Below are 7,953 nucleotides of genomic sequence, written 5' to 3' on the forward strand. Positions count from 1 at the left end.
TGCAAGGTCTTAAATACACCGAAACAAATGATTCACCTCCGATTGTTGGGTCTCTTTTTGGTTTGAATGGGCAGGAATGCATGGATGCTTTTTGCTGATTAAAAAAGTTATTTTTGTTTTTATTTGCTCAGGTTCTTTTTAGTTCGCCTCTGCAACAAACTGCATTCTGAAATTTGTCCAGCAGGGGGAGAACTGCTTCCACTCCCCGATCACACTGTGAATACAACCTGGAAATCAAAACTCCATCCATCCCTCTTTATTTTTTACCTTTTTGTCATCTGCATAAAAAAAAAAAGATGTTGAATGGCAAAAAAAAAAAAAAGACTATGGAGTATGAAAGCTAATTTATGCCATGGAAATAACATAAAATCTCAAGAAGTCATAATTTTGACTTTCAGAGTCATTTAGACATTAAAAAGTCACTATTTCTCTAAGGAGGCATGCTCCTTTGGAAGCCCATTTCTCATAATCATGACTTTATAGGTCATATTTATGACTTAGAAAGTCAAAATTATGACTGAACCTTAAAATTTATGTCTTTATATCTCATAATTCTGAAATTAAAGGTCAAAATTTTGACTTCCTGTTGGACTTTTTTCTTTCATGGGAAAAATGAGCTTGCATGGTTGAGATGTATGGAATTATGGACAATTTAAAATGTTTTTTTTTTTTTACAGCATTTAACGTGATTCATCTGTTTCGTTACGACTGAAACAGTTAGCCGGCTAACATAAAGTAGACTCCACTCTTATTACTCCACTAATGTATTTTCTTTTACAAGGTTATAAAGATTAATAATCCCTCCTTTGATTAATTGCCCCGATAACTTCCTGCTTCTGTTTTTTACCGTCTCTGCGGATTAACCACATCTGCCTCATGACCCTAATGACCTAAACTAGCAGCGTGTTCGTCCCGCCTCAGTGTCCACGTGGATGAAAACCGACCCGGTGCCCATTAATACGTGGCACGGGCTCCTTCCTGCTTTAATAATCACAAGGTGTTTATTTCTGCAGCTGTTTAAACAAAGCCCACCACAAACTACTGAGTCTGCCAACAAATCTGTTTAGTCTGCTGCTAGCTAATGTTCCTCACAACAAATGCCACAACAAAACTTCGCCTCAAACACAAAGTGCAGTTTGGTCGCTGCTGCTTGTTCGCCATCTTATTTTATTGGCCGGTCCGCTCTTGAGACTCGCCTTTTGTTCCCAGGAGCGTCGAAGGCTTCAGTTCAGACGCCGCATTCTCACCTGGAAGTCATCCTGCAAACATGTTGCCTTAACTACATTTGAGCCCGACTGAGAGAGAAACTGATTTCTGGATAAATGGCACAACACGAGGAACTGGAACAGAGATGTTGCAAAAGCATTTTGCAGCTGAAGGGTAAACTTGAAACATTCCCCGATGCTCGTTTTCCTCTAAACGGTTAAGTCGTCGACCTGCTTCCCTCCTGTCCCGTCCTGCCTGCCTGCAGCTCGTTTCTCCTCGCCCTCTGCTCTGAATCTTCTCCTTCCAGGAAGTCTGCGGTCTGCTCGCCTGTGGAGAAACGAAGGAGATGTTTCCCCCCATAAAAACACCACGTGAACAAATGCTCAGAGGGCCAAGCTCCCATTAATCCTGCTGCGACTGCCAAGGGCCCAAACTGTGCAGCGCGGTCATATTAACAAGTCGCTGCGTCCAGCGATAACTGAGGGCTTATTTTCTTTAAACAAAGGGAGTGTGCAGGTGTTTGTGGGATTAGATCATTTCACCAACTTTACATCCAAAAACCAGGAATGTCTTGAGTTAAGCGCCGTGTTTTTGGGTTGCCTAATGTCAACATGCCGACATGTTAATGCTGCTCAGATGGAGCCGCAGGTTCAGTCTCTGCTTTCTTCACTTCAGTTCTCCCGTCCAGGACTTTTCCACCTTCTGCAGTTTAACTCGGTAAGTTACCAAAAGTACAAACTTGTACATCTTTAAGTCTATAAGGATTTAATAAAAAATAATAAACTCGTTTAGTGCAAAAGTCTAGTCATCGCTCGTGCTTTATAAGGTGCAAAAATGCCTGATAGAGGAGTTTTATTTTATTCAAAAGAGGAGAAAAGCAGAGAAAAAAAAAGTAATTTTGTTAGACTGGCTTCTCCTGACAGAGTTTTAGAAATGTCCCTGTAGGCCTTTTAGACCAAAAGACGTGAACAGGTGTTTATCTGTTCTTGAATTTCTTTAGCTCAGGAGATAATTGGTAACATTTTGAGATTTTTCAACTTTCCTCTCAAGTTGTTGATTCCACATTGTGAAATACCTCTTGCAGCTCTTTAAGTGAGGCTAATTATTAAGAAACCTTCCTTCATTTGCTGCTTTAATGTGGGAGAAGTGAATCTTGCTGCAGATGGTTCACATTTTCCACAATCATCCTCTGGTTTTTAAAAATGCTGAGGAATAAACCAGCAGGCTCAAGATTGCGTCCCAATGCATGAAGAATTACAGTTTGACAGAAACGGCGGACCGCCGAGAGTCACCTCAAAGCTCTCGGCCTCCACGGTGTTAGGGAGGAGCCGTCATCCTGTCAGAAACGCGGCAGAACATTTGTGCTGTTGTGGTCTTTTGACTCCTCAGCCCTGAGCTGTGGTGTTTACACCGCCGGCGCTCGCACCGAACAGAGCAACTCGGGTTTCATATTCTGCAGCGGCCTTGTGCCGACAATCCAAACAGTCCTGCCCGTTTTCTCCCAAGTGCTGATGATGAATGGACGGCGGCATGAATAGGCTCAGTGTTAACAGCACATGTTGGTGGAGCAACTTGCTGCACCATGCGCTGCCTTCACCTCCACCCTCCACTCCACTCGTGCAGTTTATGTCTCTGCTGCACGTTTCCCAGAATGAACACGCCTTATTTTCCCCCCAACAGGAGCTTCCCTGGAGAGCAGTCAGATGTTTCCAGAAGGTTTCTTCACCCGAAGGGGAAAAATGGGCCTTTTGCTGCTGCTGCTGTTCCTCCAGCAGGTCTGCCCTCCAGCTGTTGGACACCAGAGTCCTGCAGTCTGGGAAAGACTGGAGGCTCGCTCCAATATTTTCCAGGTCTGAAAAAGTTTGGAGGAAAAAAATTTGAGTATGAAAAGAAGTGTCCTTGCTTCTTCTTTTGTGTCTTTCCTTACCCCTGTTCTTCCTTCCTCGTGTCCTTCCTTCCCTGTGCCCTCATTTTCTTCCCTGCTTCCTCTTCATTCCTTCTTTCTTATTTTCCTTCCCTGCCTCCCTAATTGTTGCCAATAGCTCTATATTTTACTGAAAAATACATCTTTACATGAAAAATATGCAAAAATGTGAAGGAGTCTGAAGGTCTGAACTCTCACTCTGCTGGTGGGTCATCTGTTATGTTCCCTCAAAGCAGCTGTGAACAAGTGGAAGAATAAATTTCACTCCAAGCTTTGTAAACAGCTACTGGAAAAAGACAAGCTTGTCTTTTTTTTCTTTTCCCTGTTGACCTCCCAAAGTCAACAATAATTCATATTCTCTCTGAATCAAACGCTAATGTTCTGTAACGATATACAAAAGCTCTGCGTTTTTTTTGTATTTCAGTGTCTGTACATAATGGATTCAACAAGGTCACACTCAAAATGAAGTTTAATTTAACAAAAGCACTCATTCAGAATGTTATAGAACCAAAAATATCTAAAACTCTGCAGGCGTCACTTGCCTCAATAAAAAAAATTGTTTGTGATTCAACAGAAAGGATAGAGATTAATTTTTAAACCACTGCTTTCCAAAACAAACACAGAAGCCCATCCTAAAACTTTCCATCTTAATCTTAAGACTTGTGCTAACACATTTAGCAAAAGCTAATGCTATTGTGCGCTAACCTAAATTCAAATTGTCCTAGAAAAACCAAAAACCTTGAGCACCAATTTAATTTTGACATAATATACATGTTCTATCGCTCTTTAGATATTGTAGGTGATTTATGTTCATATCCTGTTCTCTACTGTCATTTTTTTAGTTCCTGTAAATTTCTTGGTTGAAATAAAGTTATGGGGCAGAACGTGACGAGAGGAAATGGAATAAACAGTCTTTATCCTCTTCAAAATAAGAGCATGACCATAATCGACCCAAATAATTGAAGAGTTCTTAATAGCCGATAACCAAAACTTTAACCCAGATGACAAACTTTACTCAACTAAAAGTTTACAAAACAGCCAAGTAAATTGGCACTAACTTGGGGGGGGATTATAAGCGCGCTTAAACGTTTTTGAAGTTAGCAAAGGTGCTAAATGCAAAATTAGCAACTACTTTTTGCTCCTCAAGCCAGCTTGTTTTCCATATCTTTTTTCCCCTTAATTAACGCTCAGTTTCTGCTCATATTTGTCTGAAAATTAAACGTCTTCAATGATCTGAAACACCTGTGACAAAATAAAACTTTAAGAGTTTACATCAAATGGGATTTTAATACAAGACGTTTCCGTTGTTAAGCAGATTCCAGAGTGGTGACTTTCATCTCCACTGTAGCAGTCTTTTGTCTACATGGTAAATGCTGGGAGGAATCCAATCTCACAGTTTCCACGCTGGAGGAGCCCACAAGTCAGCCCGACTTCACACGGCTCTCCTCCCCCAGCTGAATGAGGAATTCAAGAAGCTTCAAGAAACCAATTAATCAGCGAGGACCTGCTCAGGGATCAAACACAGAGTTCACGCTCGTCCTGCACAGCTGCTGCAGCTGACGGCTGCCAGAGACGACAGCCAAGCGTTGTATAACTCTTTAAAATGTTTTGACATCGGCCGCCTCTCCCGAGTTCAGGCGTGCCAAGTGAAGATGTGCGCAGCGAGCTGTGGTCACACTGGGACAGGGAGCTTCCCAGTGGCTCCCAGAGCAGCACACAACCTGCGATACAATGACATAAACTGTTTCCTGTCACACTTACTCACACGGTGCCTTGCAAAGGCATTAAACTCCTTTTTCACGTGGTCATCTAGTGGCAAGAGCCCAAAGGAGCCTGTTTTTAACATGTTTTAAATTGTTCTGATCATGCATTTTGAGTAGACCTTCATAGACATTTAGATGATTGATTATTCTTCAGATGATGTTCTTGAAACAGTGCAAAATATGGACTTATTTTTTTTTTTCTTTTACCCTGAAGTGTGACAGCAAACAGTGGCTCTAGCGGGTGTTGAATCAGGATGGTTGATGTGATGGCCCAGAGAAACCGGGACTGGCAGGACATCAGGTGCTGACTGGAAACATCTGGGCTCCATCTTCCTGCTCTGTTTAAAACTTCTGACATGTAGAGTCGCTCTCACTCCTCCAACGAAGGCATGCCACTCTTCCAACTTGTGGCATGCACTTTATTTAAAAAAAAAAGAATATCGAAAATCCTTTCCTTCCATTTCACAGCTTTGTGTTTGTCTCTCACATAAAATGCTGATAAAGCACATGCAATTTTGTGGCTGAAGCGAGGAAAATATTCAGTCTTATAGAAACTTTTAAGTAGGTACTAAAAATACCTCACTTGGATTGTGAGGAGCGCTGAATCCATTGAATGCTATTGTCTGCCTTTTGAGCTTATTTATCTTATTGATCGTCAAGTTAATAAACAGTTTAGATTTTAAGTTTTTGCTCCTGAATTAAGGAAGTTTTCAGGACAGCTTCTGGGTTTCTGTAGGTTCCACCAACTCGAATTTAAGACTTTTTAAAACCATTATGAATTAAATTTAAGGCTTGCATCAGGAAAATGACGCACTTTATACACTAGTAGTGCCACGTTTTTTTTGTTTTTTGCACAAAACTTATGTAGCATCGTACGGACTGGCAACAGAAGTGAGAGAACGGCAAAAACAAAGATCGTCGCAACAACTGGCGACCGTTTAACAGACGCAAAAAGCTAGTTAACAAGGATTTATTAGCAGCTAATTAGCGGTAGCCTAGAATCACAGAAGGTAATGAAGAAGTCTGCGTGCTACTCGAACTGTTGCCTGACAGAAAAGTCTCACGAGAAAAATAAATGACACAGGACACGCAACACCAAATAGTCCTGCGACGACANGATCTAAAATTTCAGTTGTTCTCCAGTGTTTAGATGCATCCCTGGTCCAGTGGTTGAATGATCTCAGTACGAGTTGCTTATGACCTAATCATTTAATTCAGATGAGGTGAAGCAGACAGACAGCTAAAAGCCCCAGAGGACTGGAGTTTGAGACCCCAGATATGCCATAATTACTTATAATTAGTAATTAGTCAGGCTATCTGGTCTGGTATGGCCTGCAGTCAGCTGCTCGTAGCTGCTCAGCTAGAGGCTGAAATCAAGGTCGCCGCATTAGAAGCTCAAAGTGTCAGAAATGCGTCAAGTCACCGAGTCTGTGTAATTCTGTTGAGCTTTGACATAAACAGGTCATATTCAAATATAAGTAAGCTTAGAAAACTGGTTTTCTCATAATAATGCCAAACAAACAAACAAAATCAATCTGTCTTTCAATTATTGTAGAAAGTGTCGACAGGCATATTCTATGCAGATTTCTGACCCGGTTTGGCCACCTGATTATTTTTTTTAAATCAAATATTTCTTACTAATGCAATGACTAAAATTAAAGAAATTATAAAAAGTGTATATTGAAATGTAATATTTCAAATTACCTTTTAAAAAAAAGATTATTTTTTTTTATCATTCATAACTTTGCTCAAAAAGACATTTGATCCACTAAAACACTTTAAAATTAGCGAAAATGAAAGAGTATAGTGTATGGTGAAGAACGACAATAACAGCATTCAGAGAAAAGAAATTGGAAGAGATATATTGATGCAATTCTTTTTTTGTTCTGGAAATCATTATTTTAAGTGACCAAAGGAGTCAGGAATTTTATTTAGAAACTAATTTACAAAAAAAAAAAAAATCCACATTTGAATAAAGATTAAAAACAGAATGCCTAATTTATGAAAAAAATAAAAAAATAATGTGACATAAGAGGGATTTACACTTTGGAGAATTAATGTTAAGGACTGAAATGGCTACGTCGTCCAAAGGACTGAGGTGAAGCACCAAATGAAGAGTTAAATCCATTTCTAACCAACTTTCTGTTACAATAGCTTAAAGCTCAGTTATTCATTCCTCCTAACAGCAGCAGACTTTATCTTCTGTGAAACTGAACCAGCGTTCTATCATGAAGCTGCAGCTGCTTCTGTTTAGTGTAAACCTCCAGATTAAGACCAGTTCACTAAAGCTAGATGATTTGAGCGACTCCAACAGCAGCTTTCTGCTGCGGCATGTGGAACCAGCAGGTTTTACTTCATCTTACCGGCATTTCTTTGATTCGATAACAAATTAAGTTATTTTTCAGTCTACAAGTGAGAGGTTTGTGCTTTGTGGTGCAACCAAAACTATGCAGTGGGTTGATCTGACGGCCCAAACCTCCCGGCGTTCCTGCATTCTTCTTGTATTATTTAAAGCAGATTTTCGTTCATATGCAGCTCATAAAGTGCCCTGGATGTCAGGTGCTCTTGATTCGAGAAGCAAAGAGGAGATAAAGCCTATTTAATGTCAGCTTAAAGCTACAGGATGTCACACTGATCCGTTGGCACTGCTGTTCGAATGGCTGGAGGCCAGAACAGGCCCACAGAGAGGAGCGCCACAGACGCTCTGCACTAAATACACAACAGGAAACAAAACCACTGATAAAATCTTGTCAAAAGTGATTTTAAAAATAATTTTTACACCTTCAGATTGTTCACATTCTGTCAAGTTATAACCAAAAACATCAACACAAAGTAGTGCATAATTTTTAAGAGGGAAGGAAATGATGGATAACTTTTTACATTAAAAAAAGAAAAGAAAATGAAAACGTCTGTGCACTTTTACTTTGGTCCCTTCACTCTGATGCCCCCAAATTAAATCATTTGAACTGTGTGCCTTTAGAAATGGGTCCAGAAATTTAGACAATGGATTTTGATGAGGGCCACTGGTCAAACTAAAAGTAGTTTTAGACGATAACGTTA

The 7,953-nt window shown here is 40.2% G+C and overlaps 1 long non-coding RNA gene across 2 annotated transcripts; it reads left to right on the top strand.

The window, feature by feature from the left end:
• Positions 1–214: 214 nt before the first annotated feature.
• LOC107834348 (uncharacterized) lies at positions 215–5,400 on the top strand. Of its 2 annotated transcripts, XR_001660138.1 has the most exons (3): positions 215–1,923; positions 2,887–3,056; positions 4,527–5,400. It is a non-coding gene; the product is annotated as an uncharacterized LOC107834348 (long non-coding RNA). The 2 variants fall into 2 exon arrangements; XR_001660137.1 differs by lacking the exon at positions 4,527–5,400 and having other exon boundaries at positions 217–1,923; positions 2,887–3,428.
• Positions 5,401–7,953: the final 2,553 nt, after the last annotated feature.

The sequence above is a fragment of the Poecilia formosa genome, unplaced genomic scaffold (assembly GCF_000485575.1).
Source record: "Poecilia formosa unplaced genomic scaffold, Poecilia_formosa-5.1.2 Scaffold10, whole genome shotgun sequence".
Classification (NCBI taxonomy): Eukaryota; Metazoa; Chordata; class Actinopteri; order Cyprinodontiformes; family Poeciliidae; genus Poecilia; species Poecilia formosa.